Source organism: Saccopteryx leptura, chromosome 5 (genome assembly GCF_036850995.1).
Source record: "Saccopteryx leptura isolate mSacLep1 chromosome 5, mSacLep1_pri_phased_curated, whole genome shotgun sequence".
Taxonomy (NCBI): domain Eukaryota; kingdom Metazoa; phylum Chordata; class Mammalia; order Chiroptera; family Emballonuridae; genus Saccopteryx; species Saccopteryx leptura.
The window spans coordinates 4,667,237-4,684,264 of record NC_089507.1 but is presented as its reverse complement, the minus strand read 5'-3'; the positions used below and the strand labels follow the sequence as shown (position 1 = coordinate 4,684,264).

Sequence of the window (17,028 nt, the reverse complement as noted above, 5' to 3'; positions counted from 1 at the left end):
TTAACCTCGATTATCTCCTTAAAGGCCCTGTTTCCAAGTGCAGTCCCACCGGGGGCTGGCGTTTCAACATAGGAAGTTTGGGGGGTACAGTTCAGCCCATCACAGAATCCCTTGATGCAAGCCGTGGACTTCTTTCTCTGAAGAAAGCACAAACTTCCACATCACCCCAGTTTGAGGGCTCCCTGGTTCTAGCCTGGGTTAAAGGTCACGCTCTCAGTAGTCCCCTTAGCATACTTCTCTTCATTTGCAGAGAAAACCCACCTATCTCCTTATATTTACAACCGTGTCTGCCCTTTTTCCCAGGAAATGAGCTTAAAAATACTTACTGGCTAAATAGTGACGGCTGGTGTCACCAGCCTTTTGACTTTCCTGCCGTTGTTCCTCATTCCAGAAGGGGTTGGGGGCCAAGGTCAGTGGCCAGTTTCGCGGCTTGTTGACACGCAGGGTTAGTTCTCTCCTCCTGGGGCCCGCTGCCCGCTGCCCGACCCGTGAAACATTAACTCGATGTTGCCGCATGCTTCTCGGTTGTTTCCGTGTCTGAGTCCAGCAGTCAATTTATTTATTTCGCAGGTATTTACTGATCCTCTTTTTCATACTCATGCCGGGGCTGGGCACCAGGGAGATGGAGAAGATGAAGGCCAAGCCCCACCCTCAGGGAACCCCCTGAGCAAAGAAAGAGCAGGACAATGCAGGGAGCTCAGGGGACTGCTTTTCTAGAGGAGGGTCCCTAACTCCCCCACCCCCAGCCCCGAGGAGAGAGGACAAGTGGGAGAAGACTTCCTTTTAGACTGGAGTCTTGCAGAGATGGTAGGAGTTATCAGGGAAGGAGGAGTTGGTAGAGGAGGGAAGGGTGTTTCAGAGGGAGGGAACAGAAAGTGCAAAGGTAGATGGTAAAGAGTCATCATGGCTCACTGGGGAGATTGTAGGGGGCTTAGCACTTCTGCAGTGTGGAGTGTGAGGCTGGAAGGCACGGGGGTGGACTCTGAGTGCCCGGCCAACTTTAAAGGGCCCAGTGGCCATGTGTTTGGACTTGATCTTATAGGCACTCTGGAATCACTGAAGGATTTTAAACAGGGGAGTGACACGGCAGTCCAGTGAACGAACATACTCTCCCTAACCTGAGTCATCGGGTTGTTGGAGATGCAGACACCTGACCCACCAGAACAAGTCTTGTTTGTTATTTAACGCTACACCGGAGCCAACAGTTTGCCACTTCCATTCTGGTGGCGGAAGTTGACCCCGAGTCCAAATGATGTGACTGATAAGATGTAACTTACCTCGCACGGACTACTTTTCAGACCTAAGCGGGAATCATTTTTATGACTCAGCCAGGGAGGCCTCAGAATCTGCATTTCACTAGAGAGGTAACTGAGGGTCCCAGGGCCTGTGTGGATGAGCCGGCACTCACGCCCAGGGCTGTTTAACTCCGGAACCCGGGGCCTGCCAGTGTCCCCGTGCTGTATCCAGGGGCCAGCAGGACACCTCATCTCTCACAGACAGATACGTATGCGCACAGAGAATGAGACCAGCATACAGGTCAGAGTCCGACAGGGGTCTCTTCATACCTACCTACCGGGGTGGGAAGACAATAAGAATGCATTCTGACAACACCTGATCGTCTTGGAGACTGGCTTCCAAAAATATTTGTTGAGCAGTCATGTCATAATACAAGGCTTGGGAATGGAAACAAAACCATCGACCGTTTCAAATTCGTGTCAGAATTGCTTTTAAGTGGTTTCTCCCCTTACTGCCCCTATCCGTGTCTAGACATTTTTATGTAAGTGTACACCTGCTACAAATAAAACGAGTCCTGCTTTTTCTCTTAGCAAGCATGGTGTTTCAGGTAGTTATGTTGCTACAGTGTCTCCAAAATTAATATTTTAATGGGTTTTAATATTCCAGCAAGTGGAACTATTGTAGTTTACTTACTTTCTTATTGTCACTAATATAGGTTTCCAGTTTTCCATCTTTATACATAGTTGCTTTGAAATTTTGTATGTAAAGAATTTCTCTTCTTTACAGTGAAATCCTTAAAATAAAGTGCAAGGAGTGAGCTTATTGGATCAAAGGGATTGGAGACTTTTTAGGACTCTAGAAACGTATTGTTAAATTATGTTTCCAAGGGGTTGTGAATCAACGTTTTATCAGCCTATGGCAGCCTCCACATTGGAGGGGTATCGATTTAACAATCTCATATCCAGCTCTGGGCATGCTCATTGTAGACTGTCATGAATCAAAGAGATATTTAAAAATAAGTGCGTTTTCTATATTATTATTATAGGGCCGAGTAACTTCACATGTGGCTTGCAACATGAAAGCATCTTCTTGGTCTAAATAAATATGCAACAAAGGTCGTTTTCCCCCCCGGAAAGATTCAGATACCTAATCACTCCCTGAAGGTAATTGCATAATCACTCCCTGGAGTTGCAGCCAGCCTTCACCAGGAGACAGTCTCGTGAACCTGGGGTGTCCGTGCCCCGTGTGACTCACAAAGGGCTGAAATCGCTACGCTGCAGGCTTCTCCCCCAGCTTTGTGTCAGCTCTCTCGGAACCTGAGGCAAACTTACTCATTGTTACACCTTGGTTTCCATACTTGTACCAGCTGTGGCTTGTGTATAAGGTGGAATCCACCAAAACTATTCTGGGAAAGCTCGGAATTTGCTCTCATGTAGAGAGTGCGCACAGAGGTGCCCGCTGGAGGGGTGCCTGCTTGGGCTGCGGGCTGATAGGCTCGGTGCCATGTTTGTATGAGCCGTGGGCATGTCTAATGCAGGGTGCTAGGATGTGAAGCTTAGAGTTTGAACTGCACCTCCTTTGAAAAAGCATTTTGATTTGTCTTGTATACCAGGCAGTGGCGCAGTGGACAGAGCACTGGACTGGGATGCGGAAGAACCAGGTTTGAAACCCCGAGGTCGCCGGCTTGAGCGCGGGCTCATCTGGTTTGAGCAAGGGTTCCCCAGCTTGAGCGAGGGGTCGCTGGCTTGAGCGTGGGATCATAGACATGGCCCCATGGTCGCTGGCTTGAACCCAAAGGTTGCTGGCTTGAGCCCAAGGTCGGTGGCTTGAGCAAGGGGTCACTTGTTCTGCTGTAGCCCTCTGGTCAAGGCACATATGAGAAAGCAATCAATGAACAACTAAGGAGCTGCAACGAAGAATTGATGCTTCTCATCTCTCTTCCTTCCTATCTCTCTGTCCTTATCTGTCCCTCTCTCTGACTCTCTCTCTCTCTCTGTCTCTGTAAAAAAAAAAAAAGTGGCCATAAATCAGTATGGGATGGTTTAGTAGACATGGATGGGAGGATTCCTCTATACCTTTCGGGAGTCACAGAAAATAGGGGTGGGTTTTCTAAGTATAACATATTTATCAGTCATCTCTGCACAGTAAGATGTTTTCACACTGTTGTCTTTCACTGATTGGAAGGCTTACGTTTTCCGTGTGTGAACGTCTCTGAAATTGGGCTGTGGTTGATGATCAGTGCTGGCCAAGATGGCATCTGGGATGTTGGTTTTATTGTCTGCGTGTGATCATCCTGTTCACAGTCGCATGACAGAGACGAGAAAGAATCACGCCCTGGATTAGTGGGCAGCGTTTCTTCTTAGCGGTACATAAAATGGCGGTGCGTTCCATGTGAGTGACAGCCGAGATTGGATGGAATGGGGCGTGCCCGACAGCCTCCTTCAGTGGCAAGGGACAGAAACCCGCCAGAAGTTCTTCTGAGAGGAATTCATCAGCTCCGGCCACTTCTGACCACCTCCATCACTGCCTTTCTGGTCCACGCCTTGGTCACATCTCCTGCTTTAGATGATTACAATAGCCTCCTTCTCTGCTGTCCTTACCTTTCCCTTCCCTCCTTCGCTGCCACCTCAGTGCCGTAGCCAACGTGATTCTGTTAAAAAAAAAAAAGTGCTCTGGTCAGTCTGCCCCCACTCCCCACCCCCAGCAACACGTAAAAGAGAGAAAGAGAGAGAGAGAGAGAGAGAGAGAGAGCGCGCAGAAGTCCCTACGGATGCCGGATGCTGACTGGGCCCCGCCCTCTCTGACCTCATCTTCCTCTTTTCTCTTAGTTACTGTCTGTTTTGCCTCCACTTGGTGGGTACCAGTTCCTTAAAAACAGGGACTTTGTGCCCTGGCCGGTTGGCTCAGCGGTAGAGCATCGGCCTGGTGTGTGGGGGACCCGGGTTTGATTCCCAGCCAGGGCACACAGGAGAAGCGCCCATCTGCTTCTCCACCCCCCCCCCCTCCTTCCTCTCTGTCTCTCTCTTCCCCTCCCGCAGCCAAGGCTCCATTGGAGCAAAGATGGCCCGGGCGCTGGGGATGGCTCCTTGGCCTCTGCCCCAGGCACTGGAGTGGCTCTGGTCGCGGCAGAGCGACGCCCCGGAGGGGCAGAGCATCGCCCCCTGGTGGGCAGAGCGTTGCCCCTGGTGAGCGTGCCGGGTGGATCCTGGTGGGGCGCATGCGGGAGTCTATCTGACTGTCTCTCCCCGTTTCCAGCTTCAGAAAAATACAAAAAAACAAAACAAAACAGGGACTTTGTGTGTTTTCCTCCTCAGGAGTTACAGGCTCCTTAAAGGTAGGGGGTGTGGTGTGATTCATTCGTAATAGTATTCCCAAGACTCGAAAGACCTGGAGCGCAGCAGGGCCAGGACGTCTCTGGTGGACGAGTGGGTAAATGAATGAATGCAGGTGTGGGTCCCGTCAGCCAGGGCGGGCGCCAGGTTCCCGAAGGGTGTCATCAGGACTCGTCCTCCGTGGGCGCTCTGCTCTCCTCTGTGTGGCTTCGGGCAGACGCCCTCCTGTGGGACCCCTGCCCTCTCCAGACTCAGGTCTGGAGGAGGGAACATCTTTTCACGGCTGTTGCAGAGAAAAGTCCCCGGGTGAGTTCTGATAGTTCTGATGAGTCATTCTCGGGTCATTCTCCAACCAGTCGCTGTGACCAGGAAACACGAGGCTCTCACTGGCCAGGCTGGGTCGCGTGCCCAGGCCTGGATCCAGGGGCCGGAGCTGGCTCCCCTGCAGGCATGTGGACGGAGGGTATGTGACAGATATCTCTAAGGAATACGGGAGCAGGCAGGTACAAACACCAGATGGATTTTGAAATGTATAAAAGTTGCACCATGTTTTATGTATTCCTCTGTAATGTTCTGTTTTTACTCAAGATGGAGCTTTGGAGAGTTACCCAGGCTACTGTGCATTGTTGCAGTCTATTCACAGTCAGTGCCATATAATATTCCATCAGTGGCTACACCACAGTTTATTATCCTTTCTTCTGCCTGTGGGACATTTGTACTCTTTCTAGTTTTTGAATCTGTGAACAGCGGTGCGTGGAAGAGCCTCCCTAGGACACGCACCTGTAGGACAGCGATGGGGTCATAGAAGAAGTATATGTGCAACTTGACATTGAAAGCAATGGCAGACGGTGTTCTGACGTGGTTGTATCATTTGATGCTCTTCCAAGCCTTGTGCAAACGTCTGTCCCCATTGTTCTGCGTCAGCACTGTTCCGAGGAAACAGAAGTAAGACCACAGACAGCAGCCACGTCGGCCACTTAAAATTTTCTGGTGGTAACACTATAGAGGTCGGAAGATGTAGACCAGGGGTCTCAAACTCGCGGGCCGCATGCGGCCCGCCGAACAATTTTGTGCGGTCTGCAGACTAATCCACGAACTACAGTTTCTGGTCGTTTTGTGACACTGAAAAGTGTTGCGTAACAGTTGCCTTTTGTAGACCTAGTGCGGCCCGCCGAACGGCTGTGATCTTGCTCTGCGGCCCACATGCTGAGTTGAGTTTGAGACCCCTGATGTAGACGAACTCGATAATCCATCTTACTGAATGCCACATGCCAGACGTGATATGGTTTCGATGTGTAAGCAGTGTCAAAATGGTGAAGATGTTTTGTATTCTTCTACCCATCATTGATATTGAGGGTGTAGCATGCACTTACAACAAGTCTTTTTTTTTTTTTTTTTTTGTATTTTTCTGAAGCTGGAAATGGGGAGGCAGTCAGACAGACTCCCGCATGTGCCCGACCGGGATCCACCCGGCACACCCACCAGGGGGTGATGCTCTGCCCATCTGGGGTGTTGCTCTGTCATGACCAGAGCCACTCTAGCGCCTGGGGCAGAGGCCAAGGAGCCATCCTCAGCGTCCGGGCCATCTTTTGCTTCAATGGAGCCTCGGCTGCGGGAGGGGAAGAGAGAGACAGAGAGAAAGGAGAGGGGGAGGGGTGGAGAGGCAGATGGGCGCCTCTCCTGTGTGCCCTGGCCGGGAATTGAACCCGGGACTCCTGCATACCAGGCCGACGCTCTACCACTGAGCCAACCGGCCAGGGCCTACAACGAGTCTTCATTGGGATCAGCTACATGTAAAGTGCTCAAAAGGCACCCGTGGCCTGTGGCCACCACACAGGGCAGCGCGGCCTCCGTGTGTCCTCGTCAGTGTCTAGGATTCCTGCCTCCTTCGTATTTGCCAGTTGGATGAGCCTGACATGTTTGAAGTCGCGTTTCCCACGAGCACAGCCAAGGTGTCTTTCTGTATTCAGTCCCCGCCTTTGTGACGTGCCTGCTCGTAGCGTTAGGAGTTTTTCAGATTGAGAATTCTGAAGTGGAGAAGCGTCTGTAGGGTCCTGCTTCACGAGCAGTGGATATGGAGCCGAGCGGTGACATTAATAACTGGTGCATATTCCCAGGTGACGGTGACTCAATAATTTATTTCTTCCATTCATATTTTCTCCTGTGGGCTCCACATCTGTGTTCCTGGGTATAATTCCACCTGGACATCCGGAAAGAATGACATTCTCCCAAGACATTCAAAAGGACCTCAGTCAGACCCCCTTCTGCCAGAACCTCCCAGTGTTCACAGAAGGGACAGCTGTCTGGCCAGCTGCGGAGGCTGCAATGTATCTCGGGCTCTCCTCGGCACGTCCCTCTCCTTCGCCCTCACCAGTCCCACGAGGCGCCTGGCCGTGTGCATCTCACCCCTCAGTGTCCCTCACATCTGCCCCTGTCCTTCCGGCCAGGCCACCCCTGGCTCCACTGAAACATCGCCCCTCGTCGGGACCCCGTGCTGCCTCCGGACTGTCCCCGCTCCTGTGTCGTCCCCTTCCTGCACGTCCTCCTCGCGACGTCCAGAATTACAGCCTCAGATGGCAGGTGTCACCAGGGCGGTCGCACGCTTAGCACCCTCTGGTGGCTCCCACTGCTCTTGGGGTTGGGGTCGAGGTCACGAGCCGTGAGAGGACCTCCAGGGCGCTGCGGCCCAGAGCCTGCCCGCCGCTCCCTCCCACCCCGCCGTGTGTCCCCCGCCCTGTGTGAGTGAAGTGCCGCAGTGAGTGAAGCCCTCAGCCCACCACCGGGCACAGGGCTGCTCCCGGCACCTGCCGTCAGCTGCTTGTTGTTCTTGCAGTGAATGTTCTTCAACCCGGTGGGCTTCCCTTCGGTGTCCCGTCGGCTGCGTGCTCAGCCCTGCGGCAGGGCCGTGTCACGCGTTGTTCCCACTTGGCTCAGTTTTCTCCCACTCTCTTTCTTCAAGGTGCCTTCCCTGGTTCCCCGATGGGCCAAGACCCCCCCCCCCCGGGATGCCCTGAAATAACCACATGCCCCTTCACTGCCTGTACACGGCCTAGAACCCCCCCGGGATGCCCTGAAATGACCACATGCCCCTTCACTGCCTGTACACGGCCTAGACCCCCCCCCCGGGATGCCCTGAAATGACCACATGCCCCTTCACTGCCTGTACATGGCCTAGACCCCCCCCCCCCCCCGGGATGCCCTGAAATAACCACATGCCCCTTCACTGCCTGTACACGGCGGTAGTTCTGCGTTTCCTTGTGTGAGTGCCTCCTGCGTGTCGGTCTCCCCTGGGAGACCCCAGTCTCTGGTGAGGACAGGGCCTGTGACTCTTAATGTTTTAACGTGGGTCCCCCTGCAGCCCAAAGTGTCTGCCCTTGTAGCTGTGGTTCTGGAGGGTTTGTCAGAGAAAAACAAACAAACAAAGCAACAAAAGAAAGATCACTGCTTAATCTAGGAAAGTTAACGGGTTCCCTCCTGGTATCGGGAAGAGAGAGTCTGGGGCGGGAGAAATTCAGATTCAATGTAACACCTACGCTGGGCCGGATACGTCCCAAACACACTTTGCAAAAAATTATTTTATTTATTTATTTATTTTAGAGAAGAGAGAGAGAGAGAGAGAGAGAGAGAGATGGGGGGAAGAGTAGGAAGCATCAACTCCCATATGTGCCTTGCCAGGCAAGCCCAGGGTTTTGAACCAGTGACCTCGGCATTCCAGGTCGACGCTTGATCCACTGCGCCACCACAGGTCAGGCTCCAAACCCATTTTTATTTGCTCTTCATAATCACACGGTCAGAGCGGTGACAGCGTCACTTCATACCCGCGGTCCTCGGGGTCCGGAGGTTAACCAGGTTGCCTTGGGTGACGACATTGTGGTGCTTGGTCCCACTTCTTTCTGTGTGACTGAAAGACAGTCTTCTCCAAATTATTATTGTTGTTGTTATTATTATTATTATTACTATTTATGTTTGCCGTAGCTATGCATTCCTTGCTCTGTTATTTCAGACTTTTCTCTCTCTCGACATATTTTACTTTAATAGGCCCTATTGCAGAGGAACTTGATATTCCCGGCTTAAGCTGAGAACGGACTAAGACGTCTGCAGACAGGCAGTGAGAGGAGGTGAGCGGGCGCAAAGCTGCGACAGGCTCTGTAGGAAGAAGCCAGCAGCCCTCAGTGTGGGGCTGGCCCCGCGGACGTCTTATGAGTGGATTTGTGATGCGCGATCTGTCAGTGGTACCGGACGGCAGCCGTGCGCATGCAGGGTCGGGGCAGTGGGCGGGTCTGCAGCGTGCGGGCATGTCAGCGTGAAGGTGACGGCAGGTCCCCAAAGGGAGGTGACATCACAGTTTCTCCCCTCCCTCGGAGCTGCAGCTGGTGCCCTTCTACTCGGTCTCTCCCTCTCACACCACATGCAGCCCCAGCCCGGCTCCCAGGTCGGGAATGGGCCTCTCTGGGCCTGTGTGTCTCTGGGGTGCACAAGGTCCCCCGCCCGGGCCCTGCGTGGGGTCCCCCAGCACGGATGCCCTTACACAACATGGTGGTTCAGAGCGCGGACTCCGGAGTCAGACTGCCTGGAGTCCCCTGCTGGCCCTGCCGTTTATTAGCTGAGTGACCTCCAGTCAATTTCTTTTTTCTTTTTTTGTATTTTTCTTAAGTTAGAAGCGGGGAGGTAGAGAGACAGACTCCCGCATGTGCCCGACCGGGATCCACCCGGCACGCCCACCAGGGGGCGATGCTCTGCCCATCTGGGGCGTCACTCTGTTGCAACCAGAGCCATTCTAGCACCTGTGGCAGAGGCCATGGAGCCATCCCCAGCCAACTTTGCTCCAGTGGAGCGTTGGCTGCGGGAGGGGAAGAGAGAGACAGAGAGGAAGGAGAGGGGGAGGGGTGGAGAAGCAGATGGGTGCCTCTCCGGTGTGCTCTGATCGGGAATCCAACCCGGGACTTCCCCGCACTGGGCCGACACTCTAATGCTGAGCCAACTGGCCAGGGCTCCAGTCAATTTCTTGACCTCCCTGACCCTCAGTTTCTTCATCTGTAAAATGGGGATTAAATGGTACTCACTTCACAAATTGCTCAGAGGAGTTCATGAGTTGCCACATGTAGAACGCTTGCTATGCAGTCCAGCCCATGGCAAGTGCTGTGTGAGGTTTATTCAGTTCAGTTCAGGTTTGTGTTGAAGAAGGTCACTACATGGAGGTTGAAAGCACAGACTTTAGGGTGAAAAGCACAGATTTGGGGATTCATTCACAGGTTCAGATCCTGATTTTTCAACCTATTGTTTGTGTCACCTTGGGCCAATGCCTTCAACCTCCCCGAGCCTCTTCCTCCTCTGGAGAATGGGGACGTGGCCTGACAAGGTCGCTGCGGCAACGGAGTGAGGTGAGGTGAGCAGAGGGCTGTGCAGTGGGCAGCGCTCAGGGGGTCGCCGGGCTCCCCCCCCCCCTCCCGGCAACTTAAACATGAGCGTTGCAAGAGGTGGGGCGAGGGATATTGTCCCTGCTCCCCCACGGGAAGTGGGCGCTTCTGACTTCCTCCGCCTAGCTTCCCATCCCTGCTGCTCGGAGGTGCTGTCTCATTTCCGTTCTTCCAGGAAACAGCCAGTTCTGACAGCCTGGGCCTCGGGGGCCCCCCCGCGGAGCCCTCGGCCTCTGTCAGGCAGGGCAGGGCCGGTGTCAGAAGCCTGACTCTGGCCAGTCGTGTGTGACCGGTGATTGGGGAGCGGCCGCCCTCCCGTGGGTGGGATCAAGCCGAGCCTTGTCTTTGCTCATGCTTGGTGGCCCCTGCGGAGGGCTTGGGGCTGGAGGGGGCTTTCGGGAGGATTGGAGACCCGGCTCCTGTCTTTTAGAAAATGTCAACCAGCTTCTGTGCTTGAGGGGAGAACCAGGAAGAGTTCTGGACGCCGGTGTTGCGGGTGGAGCTGGGACTCCTGGGACAAGACATGTGGAAACCTCACCCAGATCCCTCAGAATGGGCCCTCACTGAGAGACACAGAGGTAATTAAGTTAGAGTGGGTCATTAGGGTGGGCCCTAATCCAATAGAATTGGTGTTACCAGAAGGGGACGCCTGGACACAAGGCAGAGAGGCACCCAGGGAGCACGCCGTGCGAACGTGAGTGCAGAGATCGGGTCATAGACCTTCAAGCCAGGGAACCCCCGACATTGAGGCGGTCCACCCGCCGCTGGGGAGAGGCGTGGGACACTCTCTCCCTCACGGCCCCAGAAGGAAGCAGCCCTGCCACCATCTTCATCCTGGACTTGCAGCCTCCAGGACTGTGAGGGAATTGACTGTTGTTTCAAGCCCCCCAGGTGCGGTACTTTGTGGAGGTGGCCAGAGGAAACGAGTGAAACGTAGTTTTACCGTTACGTAGTGACTTCAGTGCAACGTCTCAGAGGAGGCCCCAAACCAGGTCTCGGTGATGTTTCCAGAAGAGGGGATTTCTGAGCTGGGAAGATGGAAGGACCTTCAGGGCAGTGGGAGGGGTGTGTACAGAGGCGAAGTCGGGGAGAGGGCTGGACAGGGTTCGGTACCCCAAGTTCATGGGGAGTGGCTCTGCTGGGGGGAGGGGCGGGGGGGAGGAAGCTGTAGAGAAGGGGTGGAGCCTGAGGCCGGAGCCAGTCACTGAAGAGCCCAGAATGGTGCACTCGTTGTCGCAGTCAGCTTGGGCTGCTGTGACTCCTGCGATAGACTGGGGGCTTCAACAGCAGACACTGATCTCTTCTAGTTCTGGAGGCTGGGTAGTCCGAGGCCAAGGTGCTGGTGAGAGTGTGTGTCTGTACATGGCGGACAGAGGGAGTGCTGGTCTCTGTGTCTTCTTATAAGGACGCTGATCCTTCATGGGAGCCCCCCCCCCTTGTGACCTGTCTAAGCTAATTACCTCTCCACCTCCAACCCTGTCCCCCTGGGGTCTCCAGCATAGGAGCTTTGGGAGGGCAGCAATGTACACATGTTCATAACAGTTAAAGAGTTTGAGTTTTATTCTTAGTCCTCGGGACTGGTTACATCAGGCGTGGGACTCAGAGCAGAATAAAAATATGAGGGTCCCTTGCTCAAAACCCAGAAAAACAGCACGACGGAATCCGAAATATGAAGCATTTCCCTTTCTTTTATAACCTCCTTCTGTCTCTTGGTTTGTCATGAGCTGTGTGTGTGTGTGTTTATTTGCTTCTTGATAGTAAAGAAAATTAAAAGATCTAAACGTTAGCAAGAACTTGGCCATTCATCTCTGTGTTGTACAATGCCGGTTTCACATGCAAACACGAGCCTTTGCATCATGGGTAGAGCTGTCGAAATGACACAGTCCATATTTCAGAATACATGCATGCACGTGTATTTTGTTCTCACCAGGATGCTGGGGGCGCTGCATGAAATTAACTCAGTTGTTTTACTTTAAAATTTTTTTCCATTGATTTGAGAGGGGAGGAAGGGGGAGAGAAATGGAAAAAGAGGGAGAGAGAGAGAAGCATCAACTCATCGCTCCACTTAGTTGTCGCATTTAGTTGTGTACTCATTGGTTCCTTCTTGGATGTGCCCTGACCGGAATCAAACGTGCAACCTTGGCATGCTGGGATGATGCTCTGTCTACTGAGCCAGAGGCCAGGGCTAATTTCACTTCTTGATACACAGTCTACCACCGTCCCTACCTCCAGCTCACTGATGAGTAAGAGAGACCAAAAGAACAAAACTGTGGGTTGCCCTGTCTCTTTCCCTTGTGTCCTGAGTTTGGCCTCAGCAATGAGCCAGCCCAGAGAAGGACGCACAAGCTGAGAGGCTCCCATGGTCCTTGCAGTCTCTTGGGACAGACACCATTGCCTTCTTTCTGCACTTGAAGCAAGTTAGTTCTGGTCGGAACAGAATACTGACTCACCAGGGGCCGTCGCTGCCCCTGCTGACTGACATGAGTGTAGACGAACCACGCTCACCTGGGTCTTGGTGAACCTCCATCCCTTGTGCTCCCACCAGGACTCCGTGCACCTGGGGAGTCACGAGTGCGACATTCACGTGCACAGAGGGCGTGGCTTCTGCTCCTGCGGGAGCTTCCTTGTCATTCCTTACAGAGCAACATTGCAGATAAAAGACAGCAAGGCCAGCGTGTTTAACCAAGCTCGGGGCCCTGCTGGGACAGAGCACTGTGGGGGTGCCCAGGCCGCCTGTCTGTCCGAGAACCTGACCCTGCCGGTGGAGAATGAGCTGATCCTCACGGTCTAGATCTGGGGGAGTGGTGTGATGAGGTTTGGTCTAGATCCGGGGGATGGTGTGATGAGGTTTGGTCTAGATCCGGGGGAGTGGTGTGATGAGGTTTGGTCTAGATCCGGGGGATGGTGTGATGAGGTTTGGTCTAGATCCGGGGGAGTGGTGTGATGAGGTTTGGTCTAGATCCGGGGGAGAGGTGTGATGAGGTTTGGACTAGATCGGGGGAGAGGTGTCATGAGGTTTGGTCTAGATCCGGGGGATGGTGTGATGAGGTCTGGACTAGATCCGGGGGAGTGGTGTGATGAGGTTTGGTCTAGATCTGGGGGGAGAGGTGTGATGAGGTTTGGTCTAGATCCGGGGGATGATGTGATGAGGTTTGGTCTAGATCCGGGGGAGTGGTGTGATGAGGTTTGGTCTAGATCTGGGGGAGAGGTGTGATGAGGTTTGGACTAGATCGGGGGAGAGGTGTCATGAGGTTTGGTCTAGATCCGGGGGATGGTGTGATGAGGTCTGGACTAGATCCGGGGGAGTGGTGTGATGAGGTTTGGTCTAGATCTGGGGGGAGAGGTGTGATGAGGTTTGGTCTAGATCCGGGGGATGATGTGATGAGGTTTGGTCTAGATCCGGGGGAGTGGTGTGATGAGGTTTGGTCTAGATCTGGGGGAGAGGTGTGATGAGGTTTGGTCTAGATCTGGGGGATGGTGTGATGAGGTCTGGACTAGATCCGGGGGAGTGGTGTGATGAGGTCTGGACTAGATCTGGGGGATGGTGTGATGAGGTCTGGACTAGATCCGGGGGAGTGGTGTGATGAGGTTTGGTCTAGATCCGGGGGAGTGGTGTGATGAGGCCTGGTCTAGATCCGGGGGATGGTGTGATGAGGTTTGGTCTAGATCCGGGGGAGAGGTGTGATGAGGTTTGGTCTAGATCCGGGGGAGTGGTGTGATGGGGTTTGGTCTAGATCCGGGGGAGTGGTGTGATGGGGTTTGGTCTAGATCCGGGGGAGTGGTGTGATGGGGTTTGGTCTAGATCCGGGGGAGAGGTGTGATGGGTTTTGGTCTAGATCCGGGGGAGAGGTGTGATGGGTTTTGGTCTAGATCCGGGGGAGAGGTGTGATGGGGTTTGGTCTAGATCCGGGGGAGTGGTGTGACGAGGTTTGGTCTAGATCTGGGGGAGAGGTGTCATGAGGTTTGGTCTAGATCTGGGGGAGTGGTGTGATGAGGTCTGGACTAGATCCGGGGGGATGGTGTGATGAGGTTTGGTCTAGATCCGGGGGATGGTATGGTGAGGTTTGGTCTAGATCTGGGGGAGTGGTGTGATGAGGTTTGGTCTAGATCTGGGGGATGGTGTGATGAGGTTTGGTCTAGATCCAGGGGAGTGGTGTGATGAGGTTTGGACTAGATCTGGGGGATGGTGTGATGAGGTTTGGTCTAGATCCGGGGGATGGTGTGATGAGGTTTGGTCTAGATCTGGGGGAGTGGTGTGATGAGGTTTTCGTTTTAGCAGGATCGTGCCAGTTGCAGGCTGAGGAACGGACGGGCCGGGGGAGAACCTGGTGGCTCCGAACACATTGTAAGAATCCTCAAGAAAGGGAGGAGTGTTTTAAGTGTTCTTCCCAGTTGGATGTGTCTGCGTGTTACTTTAACCACCGTGCACTGATGTACAGGGGAGCATGTATTCGTATCTGTAGGGAGCCCCTACAGATGCTTTGCAGACCTTCTAGTTCCTTGATCCTGTATAAAGTGCCACTTACAGGCAATACGGCTTACCACATTCGACACACTCGTTGTGCGTCAGGGTGATCTGCTGTTCACTGAAGTGGTATGAGACACATGTAAACTCCACTTAAAATGCAGTTATTTTTAAAGCACATTTTTAAACAAAATCGAAAAGTCGCTGGGTGTCATATTCAGTAAGCTCCAGCACAGCCCCTAAACCCTCCCCTCCAGGGTATGATCACTCCGTCAGTCCTCCCCGGAGAACCAGAGGGGACTCCAGCAGCGCGCAGCCGTGCACGCGCTAACCAGAGTGACGTGTGCGTGCTTCAGATTTGCGCGCCGGAAAGTGATTTTTGCTTTGTCATTTTACTCCTTCCAGGAACTAACAAATGTTTCTGATCTTTCTGCGGTATTGTGGCCTCTTAAACGAGGTCACCCATCTTTCCAGAGCTCTGTTTAATCCATCCCTGATTGGGAGGCAGCGAGACAAACCTGTGATTCACGATTGTTTTTCGTTCTTAGTCAGCTGGGTCAGACACTGGATTGCTTCCCCCTCCCACCCCCCCATGCAGGCTGGCGGTCTGGTCTGTGAAGCGTGTGCCCCTGACCCGCCCCTGCGGGAGAGGCGCTCCCTGCCCAGCCTGCAGGTGCGTTTATCTGTTTCTAAGCAGTGGGAAGACTGAGTGAGGTTTTGATAAAGATTTCCGGCTAAAGCCAACAAGGCAGAGGTCCTCAGATAGGATGTTGATTTTGGGATGGGTTGAAAGGAATAGCTATTTAAAATACCCTTCTATTATTGGCTGACAGCTGCCTCATTTTTTTTTTTCCAAGGCTCAGCCTGAACCCCACAGGCTCAATTTTTAATTGCCAACCCACTACTTTCACATGGATAACTGGTAGAAAGCTTACTCTTCGTGCCCTTCAATTGAACGCTTGTTTCTGTGACTCGTTCTCAAACCTGCTCTTTCCCGTCTTGCTCCTCCAGCCAATAAAAATTGTGTTCTTCCCGTTGGTGAGGCCAAAACTTTGGAGTTGTCCTTGACAGATACATTTTCCGTTTCTCTCTCTTTTCTTCTCCCTCCCTCTGGCACTCCAATAACATGCATGGCAGACCGCTGATAGCATTCCACAGATTATTGGGGACTTGGTTCATTCTCCCCCCACCCCGATATGTGTGTTAATATATTTTCTCACCCATTTATTTATTTATTTTTTTTAGTTTGGATATTTTTCCTGTTGATCTGTCTTCAAGTTCACAAACTCTTTCTTCGGCATCGTCTGGTCTGCTCTTTCAAGGAAATGAATCTTAAAGTTTAAGAGGTTATATTTTTCAGACTAAGATCTTCATTTGCTATTTCGGATTTTCTGTCTCTCTGCAGAAATTTCTCATGTGTTTCCCACCAAACTTTTATCTTTTTTCTATAAATTCTTTAACAATTCTGCTAACTTCAACATCTTAATCATGTGTGTGTTACTCCAGACGCTGTTTTCTAGACCATGGGACCCATTCTCTTGTTTCTTCGCGTATCTAGTAATTTTCTTTGCATGCTAGACATTGTAGATGCTACATTATAGAGGATAGTACATGTAAAGCACTTACCTCATCCCTGGCACTTACCTCATCCCCAAATATTTCTCTTAAGTTTTGTTGCCACCAGCACAAGGTAAGCATAATGATTCTACCAGACCTTTTCTCCCCAAAGTGTTAGCATGGCTGAATCTGTTTTCTCAATTGAGTGGATTTACTGTGCAAGTCAAGGGTTGTGCTCATGCTGATGACACTGACTTCTGAGGAAGACCCTTTTTTCATGCCTTTATTCACTGTGTACATGTCCTCTGTGAATATTGCCTTTTTATATGTTTGCCCATTTTTTCTAATTTGTTTTTTATTGAAAATATGTCAAAATAGGCTCAGTTCACTCCTGCACTTAACCCTTTGTGTAGTACGAACGTTCATCTATGTCCTTGTGCCTCCTGACCACCCAGATATAAGGCAACATTAAAAAAAGGCAAATGTATGTTCTTCTTGTTTCCATAAATTGTTTATCAAACAAACATGATTTTAAGTTAATAAAACTGTAACTGGAACTAATTTCATTTTCTAAAAAGAAAAACTCACTCCCGGGGGTCAGCGAGGATGAAATAACTCGCTACTCAAAGGGTTAATCCTTGTGTCTAAGTTTATTTTCTCCTCCTTTTAAGATTGGTTTATCATGAGATAAATTGAATGTTAGCCAAATTCAGTTCTGGTACATTATTTAAGTTTGTATAGGCTTAGTATAGAAAATTTAAAAATTTAGAAAACTTGAAACAATTTCAGTAATCTTCATTTTGATGGATTTTCTAGTGTCCTCTCTCCAAGCACAGGGTGGGGCGCCCCCTCCGTAGACTGAAAAATGCCATTTTTATCCCACTTTTCACTTAACAGTGGTACATATCTTCCTATTCTTTTTTTTTTTTTTTTTAAATATTTTTTTATTTTATTTATTCATTTTTAGAGAGGAGAGAGAGACAGAGAGGAGAGAGAGACAGAGAGAGAGAAGGGGGGAGGA

At 51.7% G+C, this 17,028-nt stretch overlaps 2 protein-coding genes across 4 annotated transcripts in view; one reads left to right on the top strand and one right to left on the bottom strand.

Annotated features, from left to right (window-relative positions):
* CYTL1 (cytokine like 1) overlaps positions 1-356 on the bottom strand; it is a 33,614-nt gene extending 33,258 nt beyond the window's left edge. The window contains exon 1 of the mRNA XM_066387654.1: positions 327-356. The gene's annotated coding sequence lies outside the window, so the exon portion shown is untranslated. The remainder of the gene's footprint in view (positions 1-326) is intronic.
* STK32B (serine/threonine kinase 32B) overlaps positions 1-17,028 on the top strand; it is a 274,593-nt gene that overhangs the window by 2,416 nt on the left and 255,149 nt on the right. The window contains exon 1 of one of the 3 annotated variants that reach the window (XM_066387651.1): positions 8,650-8,686. The exons of the other annotated variants lie outside the window; for them this stretch is intronic. The gene's annotated coding sequence lies outside the window, so the exon portion shown is untranslated. Of the gene's footprint in view, positions 1-8,649; positions 8,687-17,028 lie in introns of those variants that run through there. 3 annotated transcript variants of the gene reach the window in all.